Here is a 14,458-nt window from a genome sequence, read left to right on the forward strand (position 1 = left end):
TGTTTCCTTGTGCGTGCGCACTGCACCTCTCGTTCTCGTTCAAATATCAGGTAAAATGCCACGGCGCCGTGACTCACATTTGCGAATAAATCTGCGGACCATAATTAAAGTCGCGCGTAACGTCGAACGGCACATCTGAAAAAAAGAAAATGGGTGCAACACGAGAACCTCCCAGGAGGTACCCCATCATTGTACTACTTTCGCCAAAGCACACTTAACTGCGGAGTTCTGATGGGATCCGGTGCATTTGTGCTGGTGTGACCGCACCTGTTTAATTTCGTGCTGAAAATACATACACTCCTTCCCTCCCCCCTCCCATCATTTGTTTCCTTGTGTGTTCACACTGCACCTCTCCTTCTCGTTCTAATATCGATTAAAATCCCCCTGATTCTTGACTCACATTTGCGTATAAACCAGCAGACCATAGTTCCAGTAGCGCGTAACGTCGAACGACATATCTAAAAAAAAATTGTTGCGATACGAGGACTTCCCAAGAGGTCATGCATCCGAGTACTACTCTCGCCCAAGCACACTTAACTGCAGAGTTCTGATGGGATCAAGTGCATTAGTGCTGGTATGATTCCACTTGTTTAATTTTGCGCTTCAAATACATACACTACTTCTCTTTTCTTCCTCCTCCCATCATTTGTTTCCTTTTGCGTGCGGACTGCACCTCCCGTTCTCGTTCTAATATCAAGTAAAATGCCACGACGCCGTGACTCACATTTGCGAATAAACCTGCGGACTATAAATCAAGTCGCGCGTAACGTCGAAAGAATCATCTGCAAAAAGATGGGTGCAACACGAGGACCTCCCAAGAAAATGGGTGAAATATAAGGACTTCGCAGGAGGTCACCCATCCGAGTACTTTTCTCGCCCAAGCACCCTTAACTGCGGAGTTCTGGTAGAATCCGTTGCATTAATGCTGGCATGATCCCTCATGTATCATTCTGCACTGCAAATACATACACTCTGTCTCCTTCCATCCCCCCTCCCGTCATTTGTTTCCTTGTGCGTGCACTTTGTATCTCTCTTTCTCGTTCTAATATCAAGAAATATGCCCCGGCACCGTGATTCACCTTTGCAAATTAACCAGCGGTTTATAATTCCATTCGCGCGTAACGTCGAACAACCCATCCGAAAATATATAGGTGCAACACGAGGGCTTCCCAGGTGATCACCCATCCGAGTACTACTCTCGCCCAAGCACACTTAACTGCAGAGTTTTGATGGGATCCGGAGCTTTAGTGCTGGTATGATCGCACCTGTTTAATTTTGCGCTGCAAATACATACACTCCTTCTCCTTTCTTCCCTCTCCCGTCATTTGTTTCCTTGTGCGTTCACATTTCACCTCTCGTTCTCGTTCTAATATCGATTAAAATGCCCCTGCTTCTTGACTCACATTTGTGTATAAACCAGCGGACCCTAGTTCCAGACGCGCGTAATGTCGAACGACCCGTCTGAAAAAAAATTGGTGCGACACTAGGATTTCACAAGAAAATGGGTGAAATATAAGGACTTCGCAGGAGGTAACCCATGCTAGTGCTACTCTCGCCCAAACACCCTTACCTACGGAGTTCTGATAGAATCCGTTGCATTAGTGTTGGTATGATTGTACCTGTTTCATTTCGTGCTGAAAATAGATATACTCCTTCTCCTTCCCTCCCCCTCCCATCAATTGTTTCCTTGTGCGTTCACACTGCACCTCTCCTTCTCCTTCTAATATCGATTAAAATGCCTTGCTTTTTGACTCACATTTGTGTATAAACCAGCGGACCCTAGTTCCAGTCGCGCGTAACGTCGAACGACCCGTCTGAAAAAAAATTGGTGCGACACGAGGACTTCCCAGGAGGTCACCCATTCGAGTACTAATCTCGCCCAAGCACACTTAACTGCGGAGTTCTGATGGGATCTGGTGCATTAGTGCTGGTATGATCGCATCCGTTTAATTCCGCGCTGCAAATACATAAACTCTTTCTCCTTTCTTCCCCCTCCCGTCATTTGTTTCCTTGTGCGTGCGCACTGCACCTCTCGTGCTCGTTCTAATATCAAGTAAAATGCTACGGTACCGTGACTCACATTTGCGAATAAACCTGAGGACCATAATTCAAGTCGCGCGTATCGTCGAAAGAATCATCTGCAAAAAAATGGGTGCAACACGAGGACTTCCTAAGAAAATGGGTGAAATATAAGGACTTCGCAGGAAGTCACCAATCCTAGTGCTACTCTCGCCCAAGCACCCTTAACTTGCAGAGTTCTGATAGAATCCGTTGCATTGGTGCTGGTATTATTGCTCATGTTTCATTCTGCGCTGCAAATACGTACACTTTTTCTCCCTCCATCCCCCCTCCCATCATTTGTTTCCTTGCGTGTGCACTCTGCATCCCTCTTTCTCGTTCTAATATCGATAAAAATGCCCCTGCTTCTTGACGCACATTTGCGTATAAACCAGTGGACCCTAGTTGCTGTCGCGCGTAACGTCGAACGACCCGTCTGAAAAAAAAATTAGTACGACACGAGCACTTCCCAAGAGGTCACCCATCCGAGTACTACTCTCGCCCAAGCACACTTAATTGCGGAGTTCTGATGGGATCCGGTGCATTAGTGCTAGTATAATCGCACTTGTTTAATTTCGCGCTACAAATACATAAACTCCTTCTCCGTTCTTCCCCACCCCCGTCATTTGTTTCCTTGTGCGTGCGCACTGCACCTCTCGTTCTCGTTCAAATATCAAGTAAAAGGCCACGGCGCCGTGACTCACATTTGCGAATAAATCTGCGGACCATAATTCAAGTCGCGCGTAACGTCGAACGGCACATCTGAAAAAAAAAAATGGGTGCAACACGAGAACTTCCCAGGAGGTAACCCATCATTGTACTACTTTCGCCAAAGCACACTTAACTGCGGAGTTCTGATGGGATCCGGTGCATTTGTGCTGGTGTGACCGCACCTGTTTAATTTCGTGCTGAAAATACATACACTCCTTCTTCCCTCCCCCCTCCCGTCATTTGTTTTCTTGTGCGTGCACTCTGCATCTCTCCTTCTCGTTCTAATATCGATTAAAATGCCTCTGCTTCTTGACTCACATGTGCGTATAAACCAGTGGACCCTAGTTCCAGTCGCGCGTAACGTCGGTCGACCCGTCTGAAAAAAAAGATTAGTGCGACACGAGGACTTCCCAGGAGGTCACCCATCCTAGTACTAATCTCGCCCATGCACACTTCATTACGGAGTTTTGATGGGATCCGGTGCATTAGTGCTGGTATGATCGCACCTGTTTAATTTTGCGCTGCAAATACATAAACTCATTCCCCTTTCTTCCCTCTCCCGTCATTTGTTTCCTTGTGCGTGCGCACTTCACCTCCCGCTCTCGTTCTAATATCAAGTAAAATGCTACAGTGCCTTGACTCACATTTGCGAATAAACCTGAGGACCATAATTCAAGTTGTGCGTAACGTCGAAAGAATTATCTGCAAAAAAATGGGTGCAACAGGAGGACTTCACAAGAAAATGGGTGCAACACGAGAACTTCCCAGGAGGCAACCCATCATTGTACTACTTTCGCCAAAGCACACTTAACTGCGGAATTCTGATGGGATCCGGTGCATTTGTGCTGGTGTGACCGCACCTGTTTAATTTCGTGCTGAAAATACATACACTCCTTCTTCCCTACCCCCCTCCCATCATTTGTTTCCTTGTGCGTTCACACTGCACCTCTCCTTATCGTTCTAATATCGATTAAAATGCCCCTGATTCTTGACTCACATTTGCGTATAAACCAGCGGACCCTAGTTCCAGTCGCGCGTAACGTCGAACGACCCCTCTGAAAAAAAATTGTTGCGATACGAGGACTTCCCAAGAGGTCACATATCCGAGTACTACTCTCGCCCAAGCACACTTCACTGCGGAGTTCTGATGGGATCCGGTGCATTAGTGCTGGTATGATCGCACCTGTTTAATTTTGCTATGCAAATACATAAACTCATTCCCCTTTCTTCCCCCTCTCGTCATTTGTTTCCTTGTGCGTGCGCACTGCACCTCCCGTTCTCGTTCTAATATCAAGTAAAATGCTACAGCGCTGTGACTCACATTTGCGAATAAACCTGAGGACCATAATTCAAGTTGCACGTAACGTTGAAAGAATCATCTGCAAAAAAATGGGTGCAACAAGAGAACTTCACAAGAAAATGGGTGGAATATAAGGACTTTGCAAGAGCTAACCCATGCTAGTACTACTCTCGCCCAAACACCCTTACCTACGGAGTTCTGATAGAATCCGATGCATTAGTGCTGGTATGATCGCAGCTGTTTCATTTCGTGCTGAAAATGCATACACTCTTTCTCCTTCCCTCCCCCTCTCATCATTTGTTTCCTTGTGCGTGCACTCTGCATCTCTCATTCTTGTTCTAATATCGATTAAAATGCCCCTGCTTCTTGACTCACATTTGCGTATAAACTAGTGGACCCTAGTTGCAGTCGCGCATAACGTCGAACGACCCGTCTGAAAAGAAAAATTAGTGCGACACGAGGACTTCCCAGGAGGTCACCCATCCGAGTACTACTCTCGCCCAAGCACACTTAATTGCGGAGTTCTAATGGGATCCGGTGCATTAGTGCTGGTATGATCACACCTGTTTAAATGTGCGCTGCAAATACATAAACTCCTTCTCCTTTCTTCCCCCTCCCGTCATTTGTTTCCTTGTGCGTGCGCACTGCACCTCCCTTGCTCGTTCTAATATCAAGTAAAATGCTACGGTGCCGTGACGCACATTTGCGAATAAACCTGAGGACCATAATTCAAGTCGCGCGTAACGTCGAAAGAATCATCTGCAAAAAATGGGTGCAACACGAGGACTTCCTAAGAAAATGGGTGAAATATAAGGACTTCGCAGGAGGTAACTCATCCTAGAGCTACTCTCGCCCAAGCACCCTAAACTTGCGGAGTTCTGATAGAATCCGTTGCATTGGTGCTGGCATGATTGCTCATGTTTCATTCTGCGCTGCAAATACATACACTTTTTCTCCCTCCATCCCCCCTCCCGTCAATTGTTTCTTTGTGCGTTAACACTGCACCTCTCCTTCTCGTTCTAATATCGATTAAAATGCCCCTGCTTCTTGACTCACATTTGTGAATAAACCTGAGGACCATAATTCAAGTCGCGTGTAACGTCGAAAGAATCATCTGCAAAAAAATGGGTGCAACACGAGGACTTTACAAGAAAATGGGTGAAATATAAGGACTTCGCAGGAGGTAACCCATGCTAGTACTACTCTCGCCCAGGCACCCCTTACCTATGGAGTTCTGATAGAATCCGATGCATTAGTGCTGGTATGATCGCACCTGTTTCATTTCGTGCTGAAAATACATACACTCTTTCTCCTTCCTTCCCCCTCCCGTCATTTGTTTCCTTGTGCGTGCACTCTGCATCTCTCTTTCTCGTTCTAATATCGATTAAAATGCCCTTGCTTCTTGACTCACATTTGCGTATAAACCAGTGGACCCTAGTTGCAGTCGCGCATAACGTCGAACGACCAGTCTGAAAAAAAAAATTAGTGCGACACGAGGACTTCCCAGGAGGTCACCGATCCTAGTATTACTCTCGCCCAAGCACACTTAACTGCAGAGTTCTAATGGGATCTGGTGCATAAGTGCTAGTATGATCGCACCTGTTTAATTTTGCGCTGCAAATACATAAACTCCTTCTCCTTTTTTCCCCCTCCCGTCATTTGTTTCCTTGTGCGTGCGCACTACACCTCACGTTCTCGTTCAAATATCAAGTAAAATGCCACGGTGCCGTGACTCACATTTGCGAATAAATCTGCAGACCATAATTAAAGTCGCGCGTAACGTCGAACGGCACATCTGAAAAAAAGAAAATGGGTGCAAGACGAGAACTTCCCAGGAGGTAACCCATCATTGTACTACTTTCGCCAAAGCACACTTAACTGCGGAGTTCTGATGGGATCTAGTGCATTTGTGCTGGTGTGACCGCACCTGTTTAATTTCGTGCTGAAAATACATACACTCCTTCTTCCCTCCCCCCCTCCCATCATTTGTTTCCTTGTGCGTTCACACTGCACCTCTCCTTCTCGTTCTAATATCGATTAAAATGCCCCTGATTCTTGACTCACATTTGCGTATAAACCAGCGGACCATAGTTCCAGTCGCGCGTAACGTTGAACGATCCCTCTGAAAAAAAATTATTGCGATACGAGGACTTCCCAAGAGGTCACACATCCGAGTACTACTCTCGCCCAAGCACACTTCACTGCGGAGTTCTAATGGGATCCGGTGCATTAGTGCTGGTATGATCGCACCTGTTTAATTTTGCGCTGCAAATACATAAACTCATTCCCCTTTCTTCCCCCTCCCGTCATTTGTTTCCTTGTGCGTGCGCACTGCACCTCCCGTTCTCGTTCTAATATCAAGTAAAATGCTACAGCGCTGTGACTCACATTTGCGAATAAACCTGAGGACCATAATTCAAGTCGCACGTAACGTTGAAAGAATCATCTGCAAAAAAATGGGTGCAACACGAGGACTTCCCAAGTGGTCACCCATCCGAGTACTACTCTCACCCAAGCACACTTAACTGCGGAGTTATGATGGGATCTGTTGCATTAGTGCTGGTATGATTGCACCTGATTAATTTCGCTATGCAAATACATAAACTCGTTCTCCTTTCTTCCCCCTCCCATCATTTGTTCACTTGTGCGTGCACTCTGCATCTCTCTTTCTCGTTCTAATATCAAGTAATATGCCCCGGCACCGTGACTCACCTTTGCAAATGAACCAGCGGTTTATAATTCCATTCGCGCCTAATGTCGAACAATCCATCCGAAAAAAAATAGGTGCAACACGAGGGCTTCCCAAGTGGTCACCCATCCGAGTACTACTCTCGCCCAAGCACACCTAACTACGGAGTTATGATGGGATCCGAGGCTTTAGTGCTGGTATGATCGCACCCGTTTAATTTTGCGCTGCAAATACATATATTCCTTCTCCATTCTTCCCCCTCCCGTCATTTGTTTCCTTGTGCGTTCACACTTCACCTCTCATTCTCGTTCTAATATCGATTAAAATGCCCCTGCTTCTTGACTCACATTTGCGTATAAACCAGCGGACCCTAGTTCCAGACGCGCGTAATGTCGAACGACCCGTCTAAAAAAAAATTGGTGTGACACGAGGACTTCCCAGGAGGTCACCCATCCGAGTACTAATCTCGCCCAAGCACACTTCACTGCGGAGTTCTGATGGGATCCGGTGCATTAGTGCTGGTATGATCGCACCTGTTTAATTTCGGGCATCAAATACATAAACTCATTCCCCTTTCTTCCCCCTCCCGTCATTTGTTTCCTTGTGCGTGCACACTGCACCTCCCGTTCTCGTTCTAGTATCAAGTAAAATGCTACAGCGCCGTGACTCACTTTTGCGAATAAACCTGAGGACCATAATTCAAGTCGCGCGTAACGTCGAAAGAATCATCTGCAAAAAAATGGGTGCAACACAAGGACTTCACGAGAAAATGGGTGAAATATAAGGACTTCGCAGGAGGTAACCCATGCTAGTACTACTCTCGCCCAAGCACCCTTACCTACAGAGTTCTGATAGAATCTGTTGCGTTAGTGCTGGTATGATCTCACCTGTTTCATTTCGTGCTGAAAATACATACACTCCTTCTCCTTCCCTCCCCCTCCCATCAATTGTTTCCTTGTGCGTTCACACTCCACCTCTCCTTCTCGTTCTAATATCGATTAAAATGCCCCTGCTTCTTGACTCACATTTGCGTATAAACCAGCAGACCCTAGTTCCAGTCGCGCGTAACGTCGAACGACCCGTCTGAAAATAAATTGGTACGACACGAGGACTTCCCAGGAGGTCACCCATCCGAGTACTACTCTATCCCAAGCACATTTAACTGCGGAGTTCTGATGGGATCCGGTGCATTGATGCTGGTATGATCGCACCCGTTTAATTTTGTGCTACGAATACATATATTCCTTCTCCTTTCTTCCCCCTCCCGTCATTTGTTTCCTTGTGCGTGCGCACTGCACCTCCCATGCTCGTTCTAATATCAAGTAAAATGCTTTGGTGCCGTGACTCACATTTGCGAATAAAACTGAGGACCAAAATTCAAGTCGCGCATATCGTCGAAAGAATCATCTGCAAAAAAATGGGTGGAACACGACGACTTCCTAAGAAAATGGGTGAAATATAAGGACTTCGCAGGAGGTCACCCATCCTAGTGCTACTCTCGCCCAAGCACCCTTAACTTGCGGAGTTCTTATAGAATCCGTTGCATTGGTGCTGGTATGATTGCTCATGTTTCATTCTGCGCTGCAAATACATACACTTTTTCTCCCTCCATCCCCCCTCCCGTCATTTGTTTCCTTCTGCGTGCACTCTGCATCTCTCCCTCTCGTTCTAATATCGATTAAAATGCCCCTGCTTCTTGACTCACATTTGCGTATAAACCAGCGGACCCTAGTTCCAGACGCGCGTAACGTCGAACGACCCGTCTGAAAAAAAATTGGTGGGACACGAGGACATCCCAAGAGGTCACCCATTCGAGTACTAATCTCGCCCAAGCACACTTCACTGCGGAGTTCTGATGGGATCTGGTGCATTACTGCTGGTATGATCGCACCTGTTTAATTTCGGGCTGCAAATACATAAACTCATTCCCCTTTCTTCCCCCTCCCATCATTTGTTTCTTTGTGCATGCGCACTGCACCTCCTGTTCTCGTTCTAATATCAAGTAAAATGCTACAACGCCGTGACTCACATTTGCGAATAAACCTGAGGACCATAATTCAAGTCGCGCGTAACGTCGAAAGAATCATCTGCAAAAAAGTGGGTGCAACACGAGGACTTCACAAGAAAATGGGTGAAATATAAGGACTTCGCAGGAGGTAACCCATGCTAGTACTACTCTCGCCCAAGCACCCTTACCTACGGAGTTCTGATAGAATCCGTTGCATTAGTGTTGGTATGATCGCACCTGTTTCATTTCGTGCTGAAAATACATACACTCCTTCTCCTTCCCTCCCCCTCCCATCAATTGTTTCCTTGTGCGTTCACACTGCACCTCTCCTTCTCGTTCTAATATAGATTAAAATGCCCCTGCTTCTTGACTCACATTTGCGTATAAACCAGCGGACCCCAGTTCCAGTCGCGCGTAACGTCGAACGATCCGTCTGAAAATAAATTGTTGCGACACAAGGACTTCCCAGGAGGTCACCCATCCGAGTACTACACTCGCCTAAGCACACTTAACTGCGGAGTTCTGATGGGATCCGGTGCATTAGTGCTGGTATGATCGCACCCGTTTAATTCTGCGCTGCAAATACATAAACTCCTTCTCCTTTCTTCCCCCTCCCGTCATTTGTTACCTTGTGCGTGCGCACTGCACCTCCCGTGCTCGTTCTAATATCAAGTAAAATGCTACGGTGCCGTGACTCACATTTGCGAATAAACCTGAGGACCATAATTCAAGTCGTGCGTAACGTCAAAAGAATCATCTGCAAAAAAATGGGTGCAACACGAGGACTTCCTAAGAAAATTGGTGAAATATAAGGACTTCGCAGGAGGTCACCCATCCTAGTGCTACTCTCGCCCAAACACCCTTAACATGCGGAGTTCTGACAGAATCCGTTGCATCGGTGCTGGTATGATTGCTCATGTTTCATTCTGCGCTGCAAATACATACACTTTTTCTCCCTCCATCCCCCCTCCCATCATTTATTTCCTTGTGCGTGCACTCTGCATCTCTCCATCTCTTTCTAATATTAATTAAGATGCCCCTGCTTCTTGACTCACATTTGCGTATAAACAGGTGGACCCTAGTCCCAATCGCGCGTAACGTCGAACGACCCGTCTGAAAAGAAAATTAGTGCGACACGAGGACTTCCCAGGAGGTCAACCATCCGAGTACTACTCTCGCCCAAGCACACTTAACTGCGGAGTTTTGATGGGATCCGGTGCATTAGTGCTGGTATGATCGCACCTGTTTAATTTCGCGCTGCAAAAACATAAACTCCTTCTCCTTTCTTCCCCCTCCTGTCATTTGTTTCCTTGTGCGTGCGCACTGCACCTCTCATTCTCGTTCAAATATCAAGTAAAATGCCACGATGTCATGACTCACATTTGCGAATAAATCTGCGGACCATAATTACAGTCGCGCGTAACGTCGAACGGCACATCTGAAAAAAAGAAAAGGGGTGCAACACGAGAACTTCCCAGGAGGTAACCCATCATTGTACTACTTTCGCCAAAGCACACTTAACTGCGGAGTTCTGATGGGATCTAGTGCATTTGTGCTGGTGTGACCGCACCTGTTTAATTTCGTGCTGAAAATACATACACTCCTTCTTCCCTCCCCCCCTCCCATCATTTGTTTCCTTGTGCGTTCACACTGCACCTCTCCTTCTCGTTCTAATATCGATTAAAATGCCCCTGATTCTTGACTCACATTTGCGTATAAACCAGCGGACCATAGTTCCAGTCGCGCGTAACGTCGAACGACCCATCTGAAAAAAAATTGTTGCGATACGAGGACTTCCCAAGAGGTCATCCATCCGAGTACTACTCTCGCCCAAGCAAACTTAGCTGCAGAGTTCTGATGGGATCCAGTGCATCAGTGCTGATATGATGCCACTTGTTTAATTTTGCGCTTCAAATACTTACACTCCTTCTCTTTTCTGCCTCCTCCCGTCATTTGTTTCCTTGTGCGTGCGCACTGCACCTCCCGTACTCGTTCTAATATAAAGTAAAATGCCATGGCGACCTGACTCACATTTGCGAATAAACCTGAGGACCAAAATTCAAGTCGCGCGTAACGTCGAAAGAATCATCTGCAAAAAAATGGGTGCAACACGAGAACTTCACAAGAAAATGGGTGAAATATAAGGACTTCGCAGGAGGTAACCCATGCTAGTACTACTCTCGCCCAAGCACCCTTACCTACGGAGTTCTGATAGAATCCGTTGCATTAGTGCTGGTATCATCGCACCTGTTTCATTTCGTGCTGAAAATACATACACTCCTTCTTCTTCCCTCCCCCTCCCATCAATTGTTTCCTTGTGCGTTCACACTGCACCGCTCCTTCTCGTTCTAATATCGATTAAAATGCCCCTGCTTCTTGACTCACATTTGCGTATAAACCAGCGGAACCTAGTTCCAGTCGCGCGTAACGTCGAACGACTCATTTGAAAAAAAATTGGTGCGACACGAGGACTTCGCAGGAGGTCACCCATCCGAGTACTACTCTCGCCCAAGCACACTTAACTGCGGAGTTCTGATGGGATCCGGTGCATTAGTGTTGGTATGATCGCACCCGTTTAATTCCGCGCTGCAAATACATAAACTCCTTCTCCTTTCTTCCCCCTCCCGTCATTTGTTTCCTTGTGCGTGCGCACTACACCTACCGTGCTCGTTCTAATATCAAGCAAAATGCTATGGTGCCGTGACTCACATTTGCGAATAAACCTGAGGACCATAATTCAAGTCGTGCGTATCGTCGAAAGAATTATCTGCAAAAAAATGGGTGAAATATAAGGACTTCGCAGGAGGTCACCCATCCTAGTGCTACTATTGCCTAAGCACCCTTAACTTGTGGAGTTTTGATAGAATCTGTTGCATTGGTGCTGGTATGATTGCTCATGTTTCATTCTGTGCTACAAATACATACACTTTTTCTCCCTCCGTCCCCCCTCCCATCATTTGTTTCCTTGTGCGTGCACTCTGCATCTCTCCTTCTCGTACTAATATCGATTAAAATGCCCCTGCTTCTTGACTCACATTTGCGTATAAACCAGTGGACCCTAGTTCCAGTAGCGCGTAACATCGAACCACCCGTCTGGAAAAAAAATTAGTGCGACACGAGGACTTCCCAGGAGGTCACCCATCCGAGTACTACTCTCGCCCAAGCACATTTAACTGCGGAGTTCTGATGGGATCCGGTGTATTATTGCTGGTATGATCGCACCTGTTTAATTTCGCGCTGCAAATACATAAACTCATTCTCCTTTCTTCCCCCTCCCGTCATTTTTTTCCTTGTGCGTGCGCACTGCACCTCTCGTTCTCGTTCAAATATCAAGTACAATGCCACGGCGCCGTGACTCACATTTGCGAATAAATCTGCGGACCATAATTAAAGTCGTGCGTAACGTTGAACGACACATCTGAAAAAAAGAAAATGGGTGCAACACGAGAACTTCCCACGGGGTAACTCATAATTGTACTACTTTCACCAAAGCACACTTAACTGCGGAGTTCTGATGGGATCCGGTGCATTCGTGCTGGTATGATCGCACCTGTTTAATTTTGCGCTGCAAATACATAAACTCATTCCCCTTTCTTCCCCCTCCCGTCATTTTTTTCCTTGTGCGTGCGCACTGCACCTCCCGTGCTCCTTCTAATATAAAGTAAAATGCTACGGTGCCGTGACTCACATTTGCGAATAAACCTGAGGACCATAATTCAAGTCGCGCGTATCGTCGAAAGAATCATCTGCAAAAAAATGGGTGCAACACAAGGACTTCCTAAGAAAATGGGTGAAATATAAGGACTTCGCATGAGGTCACCCATCCGAGTACTTTTCTCGCCCAAGCACCCTTAACTGCGGAGTTCTGATAGAATCCGTTGCATTTGTGCTGGTATGATCCCTCATGTTTCATTCTGCACTGCAAATACATACACTCTTTCTCCTTCTAACCCCCCTCCCGTCATTTGTTTCCTTGTGCGTGCACTCTGCATCTCTCTTTCTCTTTCTAATATCAAGTAATATGCCCCGGCACCGTGACTCACCTTTGCAAATGAACTAGCGGTTTAAAATTCCATTCGCGCGTAACGTCGAACAACCCATCCGAAAAAAAAATAGGTGCAACATGAGGGCTTCCCAGGTGGTGACCCATCCGAGTTCTACTCTCGCCCAAGCACACTTAATTGCGAGGTTCTGATGGGATCCGGAGCTTTAGTGCTGGTATGATCGCACCTGTTTAATTTCGTGCTGCAAATACATACACTCCTTCTCATTTTTTCCCCTCCCGTCATTTGTTTCCTTGTGCGTTCACACTTCACCTCTCATTCTCGTTCTAATATCGATTAAAATGCCCCTACTTCTTGACTCATATTTGCGTATAAACCAGCGGACCCTAGTTCCAGACGCGCGTAACGTCGAACGACCTGTCTGAAAAAAAATTGGTGCGACACGAGGACTTCCCAGGAGGTCACCCATCCGAGTACTAATGTCGCCCAAGCACACTTCACTGCGGAGTTCTGATGGGATCCGGTGCATTAGTGCTGGTATTATCGCACCTGCTTAATTTTGCGCTGCAAATACATAAATTCATTCCCTTTTCTTCCCCCTCCCGTCATTTGTTTCCTTGTGCGTACGCACTGCACCTCCTGTTCTCGTTCTAATATCAAATAAATAGCTACAGCGCCGTGACTCACATTTGCGAATAAACTTGAGGACCATAATTCAAGTCGCGCGTAACGTCGAAAGAATCATCTGCAAAAAAATGAGTGCAACACGAGGACTTCACAAGAAGATGGGTGAAATATAAGGACTTCGCAGGAGATAACCCATGCTAGTACTACTCTCGCCCAAGCACCCTTACATACGTAGTTCTGATAGAATCCGTTGCATTAGTTCTGGTATGATCGCACCAGTTTAATTTCGCGCTTTAAATACATAAACTCCATCTCCTTTCTTTCCCCTCCCGTCATTTGTTTCCTTGTGCGTGCGCACTGCACCTCTCGTTCTCGTTCAAATATCAAGTAAAATGGCACGGCACCGTGACTCACATTTGCGAATAAATCTGCGGACCATAATTAAAGTCGCGCGTAACGTCGACCGGCACATCTGAAAAAAAAAAATGGGTGCAACACGAGAACTTCCCAGGAGGTAACCCATCATTGTACTACTTTCGCCAAAGCACCCTTAACTGCTGAGTTCTGATGGGATCAGTACATTAGTGCTGGTATGATGCCACTTGTTTAATTTTGCGCTTCAAATACATACACTCATTCTCTTTTCTTCCTCCTGCCGTTATTTGTTTCCTTGTGCGTGCGCACTGCACCTCCCGTACTCGTTCTAATATAAAGTAAAATGCCACGGCGCCGTGACTCATATTTGCGAATAAACCTGCGGACCATAAATCAAGTCGCGCGTAACGTCAAAAGAATCATCTGCAAAAAGATGGGTGCAACACGAGGACCTCCCAAGAAAATGGGTGAAATATAAGGAATTCGCAGGAGGTCACCCATCCGAGTACTTTTCTCGCCCAAGCACCCTTAACTGCGGAGTTCTGGTAGAATCCGTTGCATTAATGCTGGCATGATCCCTCATGTATCATTCTGCACTGCAAATACATACACTCTTTCTCCTCCCATCCCCTAACCCGTCATTTGATTCCCTGTGCATGGACTCTGCACCTCTCTTTCTCGTTCTA

At 46.4% G+C, this 14,458-nt stretch overlaps 3 non-coding genes and 24 pseudogenes across 3 annotated transcripts; all 27 read right to left on the reverse strand.

The window, feature by feature from the left end:
- Nucleotides 1-150: 150 nt before the first annotated feature.
- LOC148260803 (5S ribosomal RNA) lies at nt 151-269 on the reverse strand (annotated as a pseudogene).
- Nucleotides 270-1,148: 879 nt separating this feature from the next.
- LOC148260804 (5S ribosomal RNA) lies at nt 1,149-1,267 on the reverse strand (annotated as a pseudogene).
- A 558-nt stretch (nt 1,268-1,825) lies between these two features.
- On the reverse strand, nt 1,826-1,944 carry LOC148260805 (5S ribosomal RNA; annotated as a pseudogene).
- A 562-nt stretch (nt 1,945-2,506) lies between these two features.
- Nucleotides 2,507-2,625, reverse strand: LOC148260806 (5S ribosomal RNA; annotated as a pseudogene).
- A 209-nt stretch (nt 2,626-2,834) lies between these two features.
- Nucleotides 2,835-2,953, reverse strand: LOC148260807 (5S ribosomal RNA; annotated as a pseudogene).
- Nucleotides 2,954-3,158: 205 nt separating this feature from the next.
- LOC148260808 (5S ribosomal RNA) lies at nt 3,159-3,277 on the reverse strand (annotated as a pseudogene).
- A 235-nt stretch (nt 3,278-3,512) lies between these two features.
- LOC148260809 (5S ribosomal RNA) lies at nt 3,513-3,631 on the reverse strand (annotated as a pseudogene).
- A 204-nt stretch (nt 3,632-3,835) lies between these two features.
- On the reverse strand, nt 3,836-3,954 carry LOC148260810 (5S ribosomal RNA; annotated as a pseudogene).
- A 561-nt stretch (nt 3,955-4,515) lies between these two features.
- Nucleotides 4,516-4,634, reverse strand: LOC148260811 (5S ribosomal RNA; annotated as a pseudogene).
- Nucleotides 4,635-5,551: 917 nt separating this feature from the next.
- LOC148260812 (5S ribosomal RNA) lies at nt 5,552-5,670 on the reverse strand (annotated as a pseudogene).
- Nucleotides 5,671-5,879: 209 nt separating this feature from the next.
- LOC148260813 (5S ribosomal RNA) lies at nt 5,880-5,998 on the reverse strand (annotated as a pseudogene).
- A 204-nt stretch (nt 5,999-6,202) lies between these two features.
- Nucleotides 6,203-6,321, reverse strand: LOC148260814 (5S ribosomal RNA; annotated as a pseudogene).
- Nucleotides 6,322-6,526: 205 nt separating this feature from the next.
- Nucleotides 6,527-6,645, reverse strand: LOC148260815 (5S ribosomal RNA; annotated as a pseudogene).
- Nucleotides 6,646-6,850: 205 nt separating this feature from the next.
- Nucleotides 6,851-6,969, reverse strand: LOC148260816 (5S ribosomal RNA; annotated as a pseudogene).
- A 205-nt stretch (nt 6,970-7,174) lies between these two features.
- LOC148260817 (5S ribosomal RNA) lies at nt 7,175-7,293 on the reverse strand. The gene has a single exon (XR_015820665.1). It is a non-coding gene; the product is annotated as a 5S ribosomal RNA (ribosomal RNA).
- A 235-nt stretch (nt 7,294-7,528) lies between these two features.
- On the reverse strand, nt 7,529-7,647 carry LOC148260818 (5S ribosomal RNA; annotated as a pseudogene).
- A 205-nt stretch (nt 7,648-7,852) lies between these two features.
- LOC148260819 (5S ribosomal RNA) lies at nt 7,853-7,971 on the reverse strand (annotated as a pseudogene).
- Nucleotides 7,972-8,532: 561 nt separating this feature from the next.
- On the reverse strand, nt 8,533-8,651 carry LOC148260820 (5S ribosomal RNA; annotated as a pseudogene).
- A 559-nt stretch (nt 8,652-9,210) lies between these two features.
- On the reverse strand, nt 9,211-9,329 carry LOC148260821 (5S ribosomal RNA; annotated as a pseudogene).
- Nucleotides 9,330-9,891: 562 nt separating this feature from the next.
- Nucleotides 9,892-10,010, reverse strand: LOC148260822 (5S ribosomal RNA; annotated as a pseudogene).
- A 209-nt stretch (nt 10,011-10,219) lies between these two features.
- Nucleotides 10,220-10,338, reverse strand: LOC148260823 (5S ribosomal RNA; annotated as a pseudogene).
- Nucleotides 10,339-10,542: 204 nt separating this feature from the next.
- LOC148260824 (5S ribosomal RNA) lies at nt 10,543-10,660 on the reverse strand (annotated as a pseudogene).
- Nucleotides 10,661-11,220: 560 nt separating this feature from the next.
- On the reverse strand, nt 11,221-11,339 carry LOC148260825 (5S ribosomal RNA). The gene has a single exon (XR_015820292.1). It is a non-coding gene; the product is annotated as a 5S ribosomal RNA (ribosomal RNA).
- Nucleotides 11,340-11,871: 532 nt separating this feature from the next.
- On the reverse strand, nt 11,872-11,990 carry LOC148260826 (5S ribosomal RNA). Its single transcript, XR_015819976.1, has one exon. It is a non-coding gene; the product is annotated as a 5S ribosomal RNA (ribosomal RNA).
- Nucleotides 11,991-12,199: 209 nt separating this feature from the next.
- LOC148260827 (5S ribosomal RNA) lies at nt 12,200-12,318 on the reverse strand (annotated as a pseudogene).
- A 561-nt stretch (nt 12,319-12,879) lies between these two features.
- On the reverse strand, nt 12,880-12,998 carry LOC148260828 (5S ribosomal RNA; annotated as a pseudogene).
- Nucleotides 12,999-13,202: 204 nt separating this feature from the next.
- LOC148260829 (5S ribosomal RNA) lies at nt 13,203-13,321 on the reverse strand (annotated as a pseudogene).
- Nucleotides 13,322-14,458: the final 1,137 nt, after the last annotated feature.

Source organism: Carica papaya, chromosome 5 (genome assembly GCF_054855325.1).
Source record: "Carica papaya isolate Zhongbai chromosome 5, ASM5485532v1, whole genome shotgun sequence".
Taxonomy (NCBI): domain Eukaryota; kingdom Viridiplantae; phylum Streptophyta; class Magnoliopsida; order Brassicales; family Caricaceae; genus Carica; species Carica papaya.